The sequence below is a fragment of the Lolium rigidum genome, chromosome 7 (genome assembly GCF_022539505.1).
Source record: "Lolium rigidum isolate FL_2022 chromosome 7, APGP_CSIRO_Lrig_0.1, whole genome shotgun sequence".
Classification (NCBI taxonomy): Eukaryota; Viridiplantae; Streptophyta; class Magnoliopsida; order Poales; family Poaceae; genus Lolium; species Lolium rigidum.
Window position 1 is genome coordinate 163,758,222 of NC_061514.1, and position 9,322 is coordinate 163,767,543.

At 44.9% G+C, this 9,322-nt stretch overlaps 1 pseudogene; it reads right to left on the reverse strand.

The window, feature by feature from the left end:
- LOC124672221 lies at positions 1–4,655 on the reverse strand (annotated as a pseudogene).
- Between the last annotated feature and the right edge of the window lie 4,667 nt (positions 4,656–9,322).

Genomic DNA, 9,322 nt, shown 5'->3' on the forward strand with positions numbered 1-9,322 from the left:
ACTATAAATCTGTTGTACAGTTTTGCATGTGAGTTGCATCTCCTTAACCAAGCTAATTAAAACTTTGGCTGTTCGGTGAGCTGGGGTTCAAACTGTTAGTCCTAGAGTTTTAAGCAAAGATGGAGGAAAAGGGTTTGAAGGGACAACCGACCGCATCCTCGCACAAAGGCTCGGCAATGGCGCCTCGAACCTCAGCACATTGATAGCCTGCCTTATGGATGGTCTCATGCTCCGATCGTGGCACGTGCACAAGAGCCCGACCACCATCACCCGTTCTATTTCTTCGACGTTCAACTCCCCGTTTAGCTGTTGATCGGCTGCGTCCAGGATCCTTCCGCACTCGTACAGCTCTGACACCCGTTGTGCGAGGTGGATCATGCTACCATCCGGCAAAGTCACGACTGGTCTGCGGCCACACGAGACCTCGAGCAGAACTACACCAAAGCTGTAGATGGCGCATGCACTCTGGGTCCATGTACCCCGTCGTGCCAGCCAACCCAGTAGTGTGCGAAGCTTGGCTATGGTCGACGAGCCTCGCAAGCCCAAAGTCGCCGAGCTTAGCATTGAAGGACTCGTCGAGCATCACGTTGCTTGGTTTGATGTCCCTGTGCAGAACACATTGCTCCCACTCTTGATGCAGGTATAGCAATGCATAACCGATCCCAAGCACAATGTCTTGCCTGAAAAGAAAAGAAAAGAAAAGAAAACACTAAATATCAGTTTTGCTTTTCGTAGGCGAACAAGCAATGATTATTTCTATGTCGACATTAAAAACCATCAGATTCCGACATTCAGATTTGTGCAACTACAAAGAGCTGAAAAGATCTTCGTCAGATGACTTTGAATATTGTCTCGATGAGAACCACATATATATAACCGATAATTATACTTTGTTTTTCGTAATTCTTGCCTGTTTAAAGTTATTGAAAATCTAGCAACACATGGAAGTATTGAGTCTAAAATCTAGAAAGTGTAAGATCTTAGAAAAAATCTATTGTTCTTTTGAACTACAAGAATTTTACAATGCGCTGTGGAAGTTAGATGCGCTTCCAAACATCAGAACTTTTTTCAGTAGTTTAAACGTTAGAAATGTAATACAAATACAGAAAGCTCATACATACAACTTGGGAAGGACCATGCCTAGATACTTACCTTGTGGACCATGATAACGTATTGCCCGTGTTATAAAGATGTGTGTCAAGGCTGCCATTGGGCATTAATTCATAAACCAAGAGAAGCTCACCACCACCATGGCACCAGCCGATGAGTTGCACAAGGTTACGGTGCCGGAGCCGGCTTATGACCCTCACCTCCGAGATGTACTCCTTCCTCCCCTGTTTTGAACTTTTGGACACCCTTTTTATCGCGACCTCAATCTTCAAGTCCTTCAAGTGTCCTTTGTAAACCGAACCGAAACCTCCTTCCCCGAGCTTTTGGCAGTCTGCGAAGTTGGCGGTCGCGGTCACCAGCTCACTGTAACGAAATCGCCTGGGCCTTGTCCCTTTGGTGAACTCCTCTTTCATTTCGTTGTCGTTGAAGAAGCCATCATGTCCTATATCGTTGGTTCTTTCATTCAGACGGCGGCAGCAATACCACGCTGGTATGCTCAGACCGATCACACAGAGGATGGAACCGCAAAGCGTGGACACGGTGATGATCAGCTTCCTTTTGTTGTGCTTTGAGCTGGGCGCAGCTCCTGAATACAGAGGAAGGAACACAGACAGTGGAAACTCAGATGCGTAATTAGTTGTAGGACATGAAAGAGGTTGGAGTGAGAAATTGAGATACTGAACCTGGAGGTGGAGGGGTGTGGATCTCGATAGGTTCCATGCTGTATCTGATGGCACCAGCGGTGTTGTTAGGGAGGCTATGCGTTAGAAAAAAAAAGTTGCCATTGGAGACAATTGCCACACTCGTTGGGCACCAAGTCCCTAGAGCACTGCGCCAGCCCGTACACGGTCAGCGAGTCTCCAAGTGAGTCCGTGTATCGCTGGCTGCCGTTTGCGAACCTGAGGGACGAGCCCGAGGCCTCATGAAAGAGCTGTCTCATCAGGTTCCGCCGCGTCTCATTCATGCCAATTATGTCATGGGTGTAAGAGTCAGACCCATCGAAATACCCAGCCCCAGTGTTAAACTTGTCGGCCATGGTGAAGAAAGACTCGTTCGAGTATCGGAGGACGCACGCGTCGTACAAGGCCCCGCCCTTCCAGGAGTAGGGGCATGCTGAGCTCTCAAAGTAGAGTTCCGCTCTCAAGCAGCTCTCGCACATAGTCCAGTTATAGTCCACGTAGCACATGGCCAGGCCAAATACCTGGTCTGGCGGAGTGCCGTAGCTGTCGTTGCAGAAGCCGCCGTTGGCGAGGGCACCAGCGTAGAGGTTGCGGACGAGCGCGCCAGTATTTGCCTGCCGTGTCTCTGAGCTGCCGGGGCTGGAGTTGTCCGTCGTAGGTTCGCAATATTGATCAATCGGGATGTGCTCTTCATGTGTTGGCAGATGAAGAGAATTTTATGCGAAGGCACATCCAGCCGCTCCAGCTAGCTTACAACAATGCCAACGACACAGAAACTAGGCTCCTGTCTTTCTTCGGGTTAGCTAGATCCACGAATTGACGAATCACTAGAAACAAGGCGGAGAAGTCCTCAAAGCCCGTGTGTAGCTGCCAAGGGATTGGCATCGATTATCACGTCTGTGGTGCCAATTCTTAGCGCGAAAAGGTCAGCTAGGAGGCCATTGCGCCCGCAGCAGATATCTCCACCCTTGTCTTAGCTAGGGATTCATCATTCATGTACGTAGGGATCCACCAACCTGCCCACTTATATAAAATACTCTTTCCCCACTTGTATTATACTAAGACGTTTTGGCAATCCAAATGTGTTTCCCAAAGTATTTTATAAAATGCAACAGAGGAGTACTAATTAAATGTAACATCCCAAAATTATCAAAACAAAGAAAATGAATTTCCCTTTTTCCAAATTTTGGAACCAACAAAAACTTTTATTATTTTTAGTTTGATACATAGTGATCATGCTTAGAGGTTGTGATATTGCCATGATGCTTGTGTAAACTACTTTGCAATGATCTTAAACCCTAAACCCTATTCTTTTCACCATCCAAGATAACACAAAATAAAAAGAAATTAAATAAGAAAAGGGCCTATGTGCCTATGGCTATTTTGGTAAAACTTTTACCTAGCCTTTTCTACCTTGGTTAGATGTTTGGAAAACATCAACAAACCTAATCTAGTACTTCCCCAATCAAAACCAAGGTGAAACAAAAAGAAATTAAAAGAAATTAAACATATGCATAGAAGCATATGTGGCACATAGCCATTTTACCAAATCTTGACCTATACCATTATACTTGGCCCAAATGGTTTGAAACCCTTACTAAACTTAATCTAACACTCCATGAACTCAAAACAAGGACCTTTGGTCAAAGAAAAGGAAAAGAAAATAAAAACATAAAATGCCCATGTGTTTATGGCCATTTTTACAAATCTTTAAACTAGGCCAATTTGGCTTGTGCCATTGCTTGTGAAACATTAATTTATCAATAACAAACACAATTGCATCAAAGAAACACAAATCAAATCAAAGGAAATTGCAAATCCCACTCACATATGATAATGGTCATATGTGATATTTATATCATCTTACCCACTTTGCACCCCTGGTTTAGAAGATTTCTAAACTAAAACCTCCCACTTCATTCCACCTCATCCAAGACCACACCAAGATGAACATTTTTGGTGTTGACCATCATAGTTGACTCTGCCTAGTTTGACTATCATAGATGAGACAAGTGGAGACTTTGAAACAAAGTTAAGATCATACCCATTTTGACATTTGGCAAACCAGCACCATTTTGACCACCACCACCACCATTCTACTCCTTTGAATATTTGAATCAACTTCACCAAAAAGAATTTCAAAATTCAACAAAAATCTTCATGCGGCCATTAACACAAACACATGGCAGGCATCAAATCACTTATTGCATACATGCCTTTACCCAATGGTCTTAAGCCTAAACCAGAGATGGATTGAGATCATTAGGGTCCTTGTACCTCCTCTGCATCAGATCATGTACTTTGGCACGGATAAAAGTGGGAGATATGATCACATTGCATCCATGCCGGCCATGATAGACATCCTCATGCCACTCATTGTCTCTCCCTCTCTCTGGTCCCTTTCGCAATGTCAACGAGATTCACCACACCTTGCTGTACCTGCCAGACACGATTCCAATCCAAACCATGCACGACAACACGACAACACCCTGGCCAGACGTGATCACCGCGCCCAGTGCACGCCACTGGCATGCCACGGGACACCCCAGTACACTACGTCGCCTCGTCGCCGTAGTCCTTCCCTTCCCCTCTCCTTGCGCATGCGCACTCCACACCGTGCCAGGACCCTGCTAGACAAGCTCCATTGGCCGCGCGTGCACCATCGCCGTCGCCATGATCAAAGGTTTGCCGCGCCAGTACTGCAAAGCCGACGACCTCTCCTGCACGCCTCCGTCCATCATTTGCCGTGCCATCACGCTCACCAGTACCGCCTAGACGTCGCCTACCTCACGCACCCTTCACCTTGCCCCTTCGCGCCTCGGAAGCGTCGCGTCCATGGTCGACCTCGCCAGCACCCTCGGCCATCTCGCGCAACTATAAAAGGAGAGCCCCCGCGCGTTAGCTCGCCACACCAAACTTGCTCCTCTCCCTCCACTCGATCTCCTCGCACCCTCTCCGCTCCACATTAGTCACCACCGCCGCCCAATCGCACGCCGGAGACCCGTGAGCCGCCGAAGATCAAGTCGTCGATTTCGGCCACCTCAAGCGCTCCCTCGACCACCGCTCGCCTCGCCGTCGTCGACCACGTCGAACGCCGCCGACGCCCAGCCTCGCCGGAGTCCAGGATCGCCGCCGACCCCCTAACTCCGCCGTGCCAGGGCTCACCTCTCGTCGACGACAACGACGACGACGACGCTCGACCGTCGATCGTCTTTCTAATCGCACGGCTCACGTTAAAAGGTACCGTTTCGGTGAGTAAGTGTGACTGACGCCTGGGCCCTACCTCGTCAGACGGCCCGCGGCGTGGGCAGCGCTAGTTGGGCCAGCCCAGCTCGTCTCCCCTCGTCCTGGCCCATTCTCTTTCCCGCCTAGGCCCAACTTTTGAATTCGAATAAATCAAGTTTAGTCAATTTTGCTTGCAGATGCTTTATTCAAATTCAAATAACTTCAAATCTACTGAACCAATTTGGACCAATTTTATATTGTTGGAAAGCCCATGAAATGCTCCATCCAACCACATTGGATTCAAACCAAGATCAGTTGTAGAATTTGATTAGTAAAAATAACAAGTCAGAGAGTTTTCAGAATTCAAATAAATTTATAAAATCAACCATGATGAATTTGGGATGATTCAAATTCTCATAATTCACATTTCAAGTACTCTAATTGTTTATGCAAAAATATGATATGTGTACTGTATATGATCATGGGCTATAATCCAAAATTGGCTATGTAGTCAATTCTAGCCCATTTAAACTATTTTCAAAATTTAAGATTTCAAATCTATGAGGTGTAGCACCTCATTTAAATCATATTCCCAAGTGGTATGAAGTAATGTGATGACCCTTGTTGCATGGTCTCATACTTGCTCACTTGAGGATATTAAATCAAATAGAATTTAAATTGCATGAGGTATAGAACCTCATTTAAATCATGTTTCTCAAATGATAAGTGTGAAGTGTTGACCTTGGTCAACATAATCTCATATATACTTGGTATTTGAGAAAATTAAATCTTAACAAGGTTCAATGAGAGGAAATTATTTCTCCCAAACTAAAGAAAAACCCTAATCCACCTTTCAATGAGAGGAAATTATTTTTCCTAACACTAAATAAGTAAAACCTAGCATAATTTTGGGTAGCAATGTTAAGTAGTGATGCTAGATCATTTGTGTGAGCCATTAAGGCTAATTAAGTCTACGTAAGTGTTGTTTGGTGATTCTATCCTCATATTCGTTTTTAGACGCTAGTACCGGAGGCTATCAAGAGGAGGAGGTATTCTACCAAGAGGAAGGAGAAGAGAACTTTGATCACTACCCCAACCAAGGCAAGCTATTACCAATGCAAGCTAGACTAATGCAAGTTATATTGTTGCAAGCTAATATTCTTGCAAAGTGCAAAGCTCTACAAGAGCAAGACATCACCACATTTTACTTTATGCTTAATGGTCCTATCCCAAGTTTTTACTCTACAAGCTTTATTGATTTTGATTTATCAAAGTTACTTTTTGATTCATGATTCACTTGGTTTAGTTATGGAGTAGTACAAGAGCATCACACTTAGCCTAGAAAGCTATAAGCTAGTTAGCACCCCTCATAACTAGTTGCTAGTGCTAAGATTACAAAGAACTACTCTAGATGGGAACTTGTGAAAACCAATGACTTTGAAAACCTTGGAATGATGAGTCATTCTATTGAAAGATTTTGAAGGTGAATATGACTTGTGAATGATTTGGTGAAATTTACCAAAAACTGATGGTTGGGTTCGGATGCGATACCATTCCAATTCTTAAGTATCCCCATGGTTTTAAAGGCGCCAAGGCGTCCCAAGGCGATGGGGGGGCGCCTCAACGCCTAGGCGCTCAAGGCGCATTGCAAGGCGACGCCTTTGAGGCTGCCTTGCTGGAAGCAAAGCATCAGCTAGGTAGGATGAGCGAGAGGCAAGCGAGAGGCAAAGCGAGGCAAGAAGAAGTGCATCACATACACACACCGGACACCACCAAGGCACCAAGAGAAGCCGTCATGGAAGCCGTACGTTGTTTCCCCTCCGGGAGAGGGATGTACCGAGTGGGAGGAGTCGCCGAAGCTTGGCCGGAAGCTTGGCCGGAGCCGGGGAGGCCGGCGAGATGAAGGAGCGACAGCGAGATCCGGCGGAGTTGGGGAGGTCGCGTGAGAGGAGCTCCACTCTCTCTCTTCCCTCTCTTTCCCCTATAGATGGCCCTCAATTTCCCTCCCAGCCCGCCATTTCGTTTTCCCCTCCTGCCAGCCCAAAGTTTCCCGCGCACGCAGAACAAAGGCGTCCGGATTCTTGCAAGGCGGCGATTTCACGCCTAGGCGACGCCTTTGGACGCCTTGGAGACGCCTTTGGACGCCTTGGGCAGAAAACAAAGGCGACGCCGACGCCTTGCCCTCCTGGAACGCCCGGACGCTTAAGCGTCGCTTAGGCGACGCCTAGGCGACGCCTTTAAAACCATGAGTATCCCCACAATACCTAAATCTGGGTAAGGCTTAACTGGAAACTTATGTATTTTAGTATGGGTTTCCTCTGAACTAGCGTCATAGGGGTTATGCCGAGGCTGCCTCTGTTGAAAGTGAAATTACGTGAAATGAGGTGAATGTACGACCCAAGCCCTGTGCAGTTCCCGGGTTGACGGTTTGTTTTCACCGGGAGGCCAAGCTCATGGGGAGAGGTGCCTATACTAGGGTATGTAAATGAAAGGTTATGATTGGTAGTTCGCGCACTGAGTGCGATAAATCGGGCTGGTTACCTCGACGGACTATTGCAATTATTGTGGCACAAGTGTACGACCTCTGCAGAGTGTAAACCTATTCGAATAGCCGCGTCCGCGGTCATGGACAGTTGGAAAGGCCATACTGTTCCGTCATCAGAACTTTTTCTAAAATATGAATGGTGATTTGTGACTTGAGTTTGAATTGTGACTTTGACTTTGAATCACACCTGAGTTGTGGGAATGACACTAATGTTCCCACTTGAGTTAAGTTAGGCAAAGGAAGAGTCTTTGTTTATTAACTGCTTACGAAAGAAAACTGGCTTTATGCAAATAAACCTAGAGCTTAGAACCCCTTTGATATAATTGATAGTGCTTACACTAGTATTAGTTTGCGAGTACTTTAAAGTACTCATGGCTGTGTCCCTGGCTATTCAAATGCCAGACTATGAAGAAGAGCCCCAGTACCAGGATGAAGGACAGCAGGACGTCTACGACAACTAGGCCCACTCCTGACGTCAACAGTTGCCTGTGGAACAGATGGACCAAGACCGCTACTACTTCGCTTCCGCTATGTGTTTTGTATTTGGATCTCTAGATCCCCCATGGTGTATTAAGACTGGATCATGTGATCCTTCGTTGTAAGACGATTATGGTATGTAATGAATGATGTGTTGTGATATCAATCTATTATGTCTCGCAAAAACAATATTCTTGGGATTACGATGAATGGCATAATAGGCATCTGGACTTAAAAATCCGGGTGTTGACATTAAAAGACAGCTCTAGTTGTAAAAAAATAGGGCTCAACTTCCAAATAGCTCATACAAATTAAATTTTGTTTGCATATTTGACTTTAACTCTTCGAAATGAATATATTATTTAAATTTATGTCAAGTTTTTTATGGATTAAATGAGTCAGAAAACTGATCAATATAAATCTGACAAATTTTTGTGTAGCCTTGAATACAGAGTAGTTCCTATTGAGATTTTACAGGTTTGTAGTACACATCATTGGCTCCCTCTAGAATTTTATTTGAGCTTTTTTTAAACTTTGAAATATGAATTTTAAATGTTTGAAATTGAAGGGCTACGTGTAGCATTACCTCTGTTTCGAGTTTCCCAACACAGAGTAGTAACTAGAAGAGAGCTCTAGTTGTAAAAAAAATAGGGCTCAACTTCCAAATAGCTCGTACAAATTAAATTATGTTTACATATTTGACTTTAAATCTTCGAAATGAATCTAATATTTAAATTCATTTCAAGTTTTTTTTTTGATTAAAGGAGTTAGAAAACTGATTTGTACCAATCGGGGGTTTCTCTCCTTTGTACAACAAATATTTTTCTTTTCTTTTGACGGAACCTCATCAGCGGGCGGGAAGCTCCCACATTGTATTATAAAAAGAGCGAAATTCGTCCAATTAATAAGGAAAACCGGACCCGAAAACCATACAAAGCACGATTAACTAAGGAAAACCGCCGAAAACCATGCAGGCTACTGGCAATTTGGGAACATCGTCTGAGCCAGATACAAGTGTCCCTAGGCTCAAGATCATCGAAAACACCTCATACCAAACCAAGCCAATCTCCGCTACCCTAAGAGCACTCTTGCAATAAGAAGAGTACTTGCGCCTAAACTTAAAGAAGACATCGACTAAACATTAGCCCGAACCAACTCACGAACTACCTGGATCACCATATGCGAGGCAGGTTTCTTACACAACCTCAGATAAGACTTCACCTTCTCTTGTTCATCTTCCTCGGAGACTTTCTTAGAGGTTGATCCCTTTGGAAGATCTATGTCC